Consider the following 8,739-nt stretch of genomic DNA (forward strand, 5'->3'; position numbering starts at 1 on the left):
AATTTAAAATGACTTGCTGTTCACTTTTATCACATGATTTTCACCAAACGTTGAGTCACCTGCTGCTCTAACCAGCTTGAACTTTTAAAGATAAACCCCTCTTCATTTCAATCGGTAATATGCCGAGAATATGGGTTCATTTCTACTTGTTATAATATCAGTCAATCTACAATCAGCCTCATTCTGAGCGAGTCCTCGATAGTATAGTGGTTAGTATCCCTGTCACGCGGGAGACCGGGGTTCAATTCCCCGTCGGGAAGAGCAACTCTTTTTAAAAAATGGCCACTGGCTCTCATTGTTATTACAATTTAAAAGGACTTGCTCTTTACTTTAATCACGTGATTTTCCCAATCGTTAGGTAGCCTGCTGCTCTAACCAGCTTGAACTTTTAAAGATAACCCCTCTTCATTTCAATCGGTAATATGCCGAGTATCGGGGTTGATTTCTACTTGTTATAATATCAGTCAATCTACAATCAGCCTCATTCAGCGAGTCCTCGATAGTATAGTGGTTAGTATCCCGCCTGTCACGCGGGAGACCGGGGTTCAATTCCCCGTCGGGAGAGCAACTCTTTTAAAAAAGAAAATGGCCACTGGCTCTCATTGTTATTACAATTTAAAATAACTTGCTTTCACTTTATCACGCGATTTTAACCAAACCTTGAGTCACCTGCTGCACTTAAAAGCCTGAACTTTTAAAGATGAATCCTTCTTCATTTCAAACGATTATTTAATGAGTTTTAGAGTTTATTTCTAGTTATAATTTCTGTCAATCACAAATCTGCCCCACTCTGACCGAGTCCCCGATAGTAAAGTCGTTAGGTTCCCCGCATGTAACGCGGGAGACCAGGGTTCAATTCCCCGTCGGGAAGAGCAACTCTTTTTAAAAAATGGCCACTGGCTCTCATTGTTATTACAATTTAAAAGGACTTGCTCTTGACTTTAATCACGTGATTTTCCCTAATCGTTAGGTACCTGCTGCTCTAACCAGCTTGAACTTTTAAAGATAACCCCTCTTCATTTCAATCGGTAATATGCCGAGTATCGGGGTTGATTTCTACTTGTTATAATATCAGTCAATCTAGAATCAGTTGCATTCTGAGCGAGTCCTCGATAGTATAGTGGTTAGTATCCCCGCCTGTCACGCGGGAGACCGGGGTTCAATTCCCCGTCGGGGAGAGCTACACTTTTTAAAATGTTTAGGCCACTGGCTCTCATTGTTATTACAATTTAAAATGACTTGCTGTTCCCTTTTATAACGTTAATTTCACCAAACGTCAAATCACCTGCTGCACTTAAAAGCCTTAACTTTTAAAGATGAATCCTTCATCATTTCAAGCTATTATTTACTGAGAACATGAGTTTTTTTTGTTATAATTGCTGTCAATCACGAATTAGCCTCACTCTGACCGAGTCCTCTATAGGAACGTCGTTAGTTTCCCCACATGGAACGCGGAAGACCAGGGTTCAAATCCCCGTCGGGGAGAACTACTCTTTTAAAAATGTTTTGACCTCTGGCTCTCCTTATTGTTATTACTATTTGAAAGGAATTGCTCTTTAATCACATGATTTTCCCTAATCGTTAGGTAACCTGCTGCTCTAACCAGCTTGAACTTTTAAAGATAACCCCTCTTCATTTCAATCGGTAATATGCCGAGTATCGGGGTTGATTTCTACTTGTTATAATATCAGTCAATCTACAATCAGCCTCATTCAGAGCGAGTCCTCGATAGTATAGTGGTTAGTATCCCCGCCTGTCACGCGGGAGACCGGGGTTCAATTCCCCGTCGGGAGAGCAACTCTTTTAAAAAAGAAAATGGCCACTGGCTCTCATTGTTATTACAATTTAAAATAACTTGCTTTCACTTTATCACGCGATTTTAACCAAACCTTGAGTCACCTGCTGAACTTAAAAGCCTGAACTTTTAAAGATGAATCCTTCTTCATTTCAAACGATTATTTAATGAGTTTTAGAGTTTATTTCTAGTTATAATTTCTGTCAATCACAAATCTGCCCCACTCTGACCGAGTCCCCGATAGTAAAGTCGTTAGGTTCCCCACATGTAACGCGGGAGACCAGGGTTCAATTCCCCGTCGGGAAGAGCAACTCTTTTTAAAAAAATGGCCACTGGCTCTCAGTGTTATTACAATTTAAAATGACTTGCTGTTCACTTTTATCCCGTGATTTTCACCAAACGTTGAGTCACCTGCTGCACTTAAAAGCCTGAACTTTTAAAGATGAATCCTTCTTCATTTCAAACGATTATTTATTGAGTATTAGAGTTTATTTCTAGTTATAATTTCTGTCAATCACAAATCTGCCCCACTCTGACCGAGTCCCCGATAGTAAAGTCGTTAGGTTCCCCACATGTAACGCGGGAGACCAGGGTTCAATTCCCCGTCGGGAAGAGCAACTCTTTTTTAAAAAATGGCCACTGGCTCTCATTGTTATTACAATTTAAAAGGACTTGCTCTTGACTTTAATCACGTGATTTTCCCTAATCGTTAGGTACCTGCTGCTCTAACCAGCTTGAACTTTTAAAGATAACCCCTCTTCATTTCAATCGGTAATATGCCGAGTATGGGTTCATTTCTACTTGTTATAATATCAGTCAATCTAGAATCAGCCTCATTCTGAGCGAGTCCTCGATAGTATAGTGGTTAGTATCCCCGCCTGTCACGCGGGAGACCGGGGTTCAATTCCCCGTCGGGGAGAGCACACTTTTTAAAATGTTTAGGCCACTGGCTCTCATTGTTATTACAATTTAAAATGACTTGCTGTTCCCTTTATCACGTTAATTTCACCAAACGTCAATCACCTGCTGCACTTAAAAGCCTTAACTTTTAAAGATGAATCCTTCTCATTTCAAGTATTTATGAGAACATGAGTTTTTTTGTTATAATGCTGTCAATCACGAATAGCCTCACTCTGACCGAGTCCTATAGAACGTCGTTAGTTTCCCCACATGGAACGCGGAGACCAGGGTTCAATTCCCCGTCGGGAGAACTACTTTTAAAAATGTTTTGACCTCTGGCTCTCCTTATTGTTATTACTATTTGAAAGGAATTGCTTTATACATGATTTTCCCTAATCGTTAGGTAACCTGCTGCTCTAACCAGCTTGAACTTTTAAAGATAACCCCTCTTCATTTCAATCGGAATATGCCGAGTATCGGGGTTGATTTCTACTTGTTATAATATCAGTCAATCTACAATCAGCCTCATTCTGAGCGAGTCCTCGATAGTATAGTGGTTAGTATCCCCGCTGTCACGCGGGAGACCGGGGTTCAATTCCCGTCGGGAAGAGCAACTCTTTTAAAAAGAAAATGGCCACTGGCTCTCATTGTTATTACAATTTAAATAACTTGCTTTCACTTTATCACGCGATTTTAACCAAACCTTGAGTCACCTGCTGCACTTAAAGCCTGAACTTTTAAAGATGAATCCTTCTTCATTTCAACGATTATTTAATGAGTTTAGAGTTATTTTCGTTATAATTTCTGTCAATCAAATCTGCCCCACTCTGACCGAGTCCCGATAGTAAAGTCGTTAGGTTCCCCACATGTAACGCGGGAGACCAGGGTTCAATTCCCCGTCGGGAAGAGCAACTCTTTTTAAAATGGCCACTGGCTCTCATTGTTATTACAATTTAAAATGACTTGTTCTTTTTAATCCGTGATTTTCACCAAACGTTAGTCACCTGCTGCACTTAAAGCTTGAACTTTTAAAGATGAATCCTTCTTCATTTCAACGATTATTTATGAGTTAGAGTTTATTTCTAGTTATAATTCTGTCAATCACAATCCCTCACTCTGACCGAGTCCTCGATAGTAAGTCGTTAGTTCCCCACATGTAACGCGGGAGACCGGGGTTCAATTCCCCGTCGGGAGAGCAACTTTTTTAAAAAATGGCCACTGGCTCTCATTGTTATTACAATTTAAAATGACTTGCTGTTCACTTTTATCACATGATTTCACCAAACGTTGAGTCACCTGCTGCTCTAACCAGCTGAACTTTTAAAGATAACCCCTCTTCATTTCAATCGTAATATGCCGAGAATATGGGTTATTTCTACTTGTTATAATATCAGTCAATCTACAATCAGCCTCATTCTGAGCGAGTCCTCGATAGTATAGGGTTAGTTCCCTGCCTGTCACGCGGGAGACCGGGTTCAATTCCCCGTCGGGAAGAGCAACTCTTTTAAAAAATGGCCACTGGCTCTCATTGTTATTACAATTTAAAAGGACTTGCTTTACTTTAATCACGTGATTTTCCAATCGTTAGGTCCTGCTGCTCTAACCAGCTTGAACTTTTAAAGATAACCCCTCTTCATTTCAATCGGTAATATGCCGAGTATGGGTGATTTCTACTTGTTATAATATCAGTCAATCTACAATCAGCCTCATTCTGAGCGAGTCCTCGATAGTATAGTGGTTAGTATCCCGCCTGTCACGCGGGAGACGGGTTCAATTCCCCGTCGGGAGAGCAACTCTTTTAAAAAAGAAAATGGCCACTGGCTCTCATTGTTATTACAATTTAAAATGACTTGCTGTTCACTTTATCACGCGATTTAACCAAACCTTGAGTCACCTGCTGCACTTAAAAGCCTGAACTTTTAAAGATGAATCCTTCTTCATTTCAAACGATTATTTAATGAGTTTAGAGTTTATTTCTAGTTATAATTTCTGTCAATCACAAATCTGCCCCACTCTGACCGAGTCCCCGATAGTAAAGTCGTTAGGTTCCCCACATGTAACGGGAGACCAGGGTTCAATTCCCCGTCGGGAAGAGCAACTTTTTTAAAAAATGGCCACTGGCTCTCATTGTTATTACAATTTAAAAGGACTTGCTCTTGACTTTAATCACGTGATTTTCCCTAATCGTTAGGTTACCTGCTGCTCTAACCAGCTTGAACTTTTAAAGATAAACCCCTCTTCATTTCAATCGGTAATATGCCGAGTATCGGGTTGATTTCTACTTTTATAATATCAGTCAATCTAGAATCAGTTGCATTCTGAGCGAGTCCTCGATAGTATAGTGGTTAGTATCCCCGCCTGTCACGCGGGAGACCGGGTTCAATTCCCCGTCGGGGAGAGCTACACTTTTTAAAAGTTTAGGCCACTGGCTCTCATTGTTATTACAATTTAAAATGACTTGCTGTTCCCTTTTATAACGTTAATTTCACCAAACGTCAAATCACCTGCTGCACTAAAAGCCTTAACTTTTAAAGATGAATCCTTCATCATTTCAAGCTATTATTTACTGAGAACATGAGTTTTTTTGTTATAATTGCTGTCAATCACGAATTAGCCTCACTCTGACCGAGTCCTCTATAGGAACGTCGTTAGTTTCCCCACATGGAACGGGAGACCAGGGTTCAATCCCCGTCGGGGAGAACTACTCTTTTAAAAATGTTTTGACCTCTGGCTCTCCTTATTGTTATTACTATTTGAAAGGAATTGCTCTTTAATCACATGATTTTCCCTAATCGTTAGGTAACCTGCTGCTCTAACCAGCTTGAACTTTTAAAGATAACCCCCTCTTCATTTCAATCGGTAATATGCCGAGTATCGGGGTTGATTTCTACTTGTTATAATATCAGTCAATCTACAATCAGCCTCATTCAGAGCGAGTCCTCGATAGTATAGTGGTTAGTATCCCCGCCTGTCACGCGGGAGACCGGGGTTCATTCCCCGTCGGGGAGAACAACTCTTTTAAAAAATAAAATGGCCACTGGCTCTCATTGTTATTACAATTTAAAATGACTTGCTGTTCACTTTATCCGTGATTTCACCAAACTTGAGTCACCTGCTGCACTTAAAAGCCTGAACTTTTAAAGATGAATCCTTCTTCATTTCAAACGATTATTTATGAGTATTAGAGTTTATTTCTAGTTATAATTTCTGTCAATCACAAATCTGCCCCACTCTGACCGAGTCCCCGATAGTAAAGTCGTTAGGTTCCCCACATGTAACGCGGGAGACCAGGGTTCATTCCCCGTCGGGAAGAGCAACTCTTTTTTAAAAATGGCCACTGGCTCTCATTGTTATTACAATTTAAAATGACTTGCTGTTCACTTTTATCGCATGATTTTCACCAAACGTTGAGTCACCTGCTGCTCTAACCAGCTTGAACTTTTAAGATAAACCCTCTTCATTTCAATCGGTAATATGCCGAGTATATGGGTTCATTTCTACTTGTTATAATATCAGTCAATCTACAATCAGCCTCATTCTGAGCGAGTCCTCGATAGTGGTAGTATCCCTGCCTGTCACGCGGGAGACCGGGTTCAATTTCCCGTCGGGAGAGCAACTCTTTTAAAAAAGAAAATGGCCACTGGCTCTCATTATTACAATTTAAAATGACTTGCTGTTCACTTTATCACGCGATTTTACCAAACTTGAGTCACCTGCATTAAAGCCTGAACTTTAAAGATGAATCCTTCTTCATTTCAACGATTATTAATGAGTATTAGAGTTTATTTCTAGTTCTAATTTCTGTCAATCACAATTCTGCCCCACTCTGACCGAGTCCCCGATAGTAAGTCGTTAGGTTCCCCACATGTAACGCGGGAGACCAGGGTTCAATTCCCCGTCGGGAAGAGCAACTCTTTTTAAAAAATGGCCACTGGCTCTCATTGTTATTAAATTTAAAAGCACTGCTCTTGACTTTAATCACGTGATTTTCCCTAATCGTTAGGTAACCTGCTGCTCTAACCAGCTTGAACTTTTAAAGATAAACCCCTCTTCATTTCAATCGGTAATATGCCGAGTATCGGGGTTGATTTCTACTTGTTATAATATCAGTCAATCTACAATCAGCCTCATTCTGAGCGAGTCCTCGATAGTAGTGGTTAGTATCCCGCCTGTCACGCGGGAGACCGGGGTTCAATTCCCCGTCGGGGAGAGCTACACTTTTTAAAATGTTTGGCCACTGGCTCTCATTGTTATTACAATTTAAAATGACTTGCTGTCCTTTTATAACGTTAATTTCACCAAACGTCAAATCACCTGCTGCACTTAAAAGCCTTAACTTTTAAAGATGAATCCTTCATCATTTCAAGCTATTATTTATGAGATATGAGTTTTTTGTTATAATTGCTGTCAATCACGAATTAGCCCCACTCTGACCGAGTCCTCGATAGTAACGTCGTTCGTTTCCCCACATGGAACGCGGGAGACCAGGGTTCAATTCCCCGTCGGGGAGAACTACTTTTTAAAAATGGTTTGGCCTCTGGCTCTCCTATTGTTATTACTATTTGAAAGGACTTGCTCTTGACTTTAATCACGTGATTTTCTAATCGTTAGGACCTGCTGCTCTAACCAGCTTGAACTTTTAAAGATAACCCCTCTTCATTTCAATCGGTAATATGCCGAGTATATGGGTTCATTCTACTTGTTATAATATCAGTCAATCTAGAATCAGTCGCATTCTGATCGAGTCCTCGATAGTATAGTGGTTAGTATCCCCGCCTGTCACGCGGGAGACCGGGGTTCAATTCCCCGTCGGGGAGAGCTACACTTTTTAAAATGTTTGGCCACTGGCTCTCATTGTTATTACAATTTAAAATCACTTGCTGTTCCCTTTTATAACGTTAATTTCACCAAACGTCAATAACCTGCTGCACTCAAAAGCCTTAACTTTAAAGATGAATCCTTCATCATTTCAAGCTTATTTACTGAGAATATGAGTTTTTTTTGTTATAATTGCTGTCAATCACGAATTAGCCCCACTCTGACCGAGTCCTCGATAGGAACGTCGTTAGTTTCCCCACATGGAAGCGGGAGACCAGGGTTCAAATCCCCGTAGGGAGAACTACTCTTTTAAAAAGAAAATGGCCACTGGCTCTCATTGTTATAACAATTTAAATGACTGCTGTTCACTTTTATCATGATTTGCACCAAACGTTGGTCACCTGCTGCCCTCAAAAGCCTGAACTTTTAAAGATTAATCCTTCTTCATTTCAAGCTATATTACTGAGAATTGAGTTTTTTTTGTTATAATTGCTGTCAATCACGAATTCACATCTGACCGAGTCCTCGATAGTAACGTCGTTAGTCTCCCCACTGGAACGCGGGAGACCAGGGTTCAAATCCCGTCGGGGAGAACTACTCTTTAAAAATGTTTTGACCTCTGGCTCTCCTTATTTGTTATTACTATTTGAAAGGACTTGCTCTTTAATCACGTGATTTTTCCTAATCGTTAGGTAACCTGCTGCTCTAACCAGCTTGAACTTTTAAAGATAAAACCCTCTTCATTTCAACGGTAATAGCCGGTATCGGGGTTGATTTCTACTTGTTATAATATCAGTCAATCTAACATCAGCCTCATTCTGCCGAGTCTCGATAGTATAGTTAGTATCCCTGCCTGTCATGAGCGAGACCGGGGTTCAATTCCCATCGGGAGAGCTACACTTTTTAAAATGTTGGCCACTGGCTCATCTTAAACAACACTACGCTGGTTTGGTCGTCTGCGTGCGTATGGACGTTAATTTATTTACGGACCCGCCAAACAGCTCGCTCTGATTCGATGAAAATAAAAACAGCCGGCAAAAAGCCTCAGCTCACTTTGATTCGATAAAAAATAAATAATTAACACGCCCGGAAGAGAGCGATAGCATAGGTTTGGCAAGGTCTGCGCCGCAGTGCTGCAGTGCACTGTGGGCGCAGACCCTGCGCTGTGGAGTGTGGTGTGTATTCAAGGTGCGAATGGTAGTTAGCTACGCGATACGTTTATTTAT

At 40.7% G+C, this 8,739-nt stretch overlaps 3 non-coding genes across 3 annotated transcripts; all 3 read left to right on the forward strand.

The window, feature by feature from the left end:
• The first annotated feature begins 1,106 nt into the window (after window positions 1–1,106).
• TRNAD-GUC (transfer RNA aspartic acid (anticodon GUC)) lies at window positions 1,107–1,178 on the forward strand. The gene has a single exon. It is a non-coding gene; the product is annotated as a tRNA-Asp (tRNA).
• A 1,464-nt stretch (window positions 1,179–2,642) lies between these two features.
• Window positions 2,643–2,714, forward strand: TRNAD-GUC (transfer RNA aspartic acid (anticodon GUC)). Its single transcript has one exon. It is a non-coding gene; the product is annotated as a tRNA-Asp (tRNA).
• Window positions 2,715–7,440: 4,726 nt separating this feature from the next.
• TRNAD-GUC (transfer RNA aspartic acid (anticodon GUC)) lies at window positions 7,441–7,512 on the forward strand. The gene has a single exon. It is a non-coding gene; the product is annotated as a tRNA-Asp (tRNA).
• Window positions 7,513–8,739: the final 1,227 nt, after the last annotated feature.

This window comes from Lethenteron reissneri, unplaced genomic scaffold (genome assembly GCF_015708825.2).
Source record: "Lethenteron reissneri isolate LAM-NWPU_2019-01 unplaced genomic scaffold, ASM1570882v1 scaffold_368, whole genome shotgun sequence".
Classification (NCBI taxonomy): Eukaryota; Metazoa; Chordata; class Hyperoartia; order Petromyzontiformes; family Petromyzontidae; genus Lethenteron; species Lethenteron reissneri.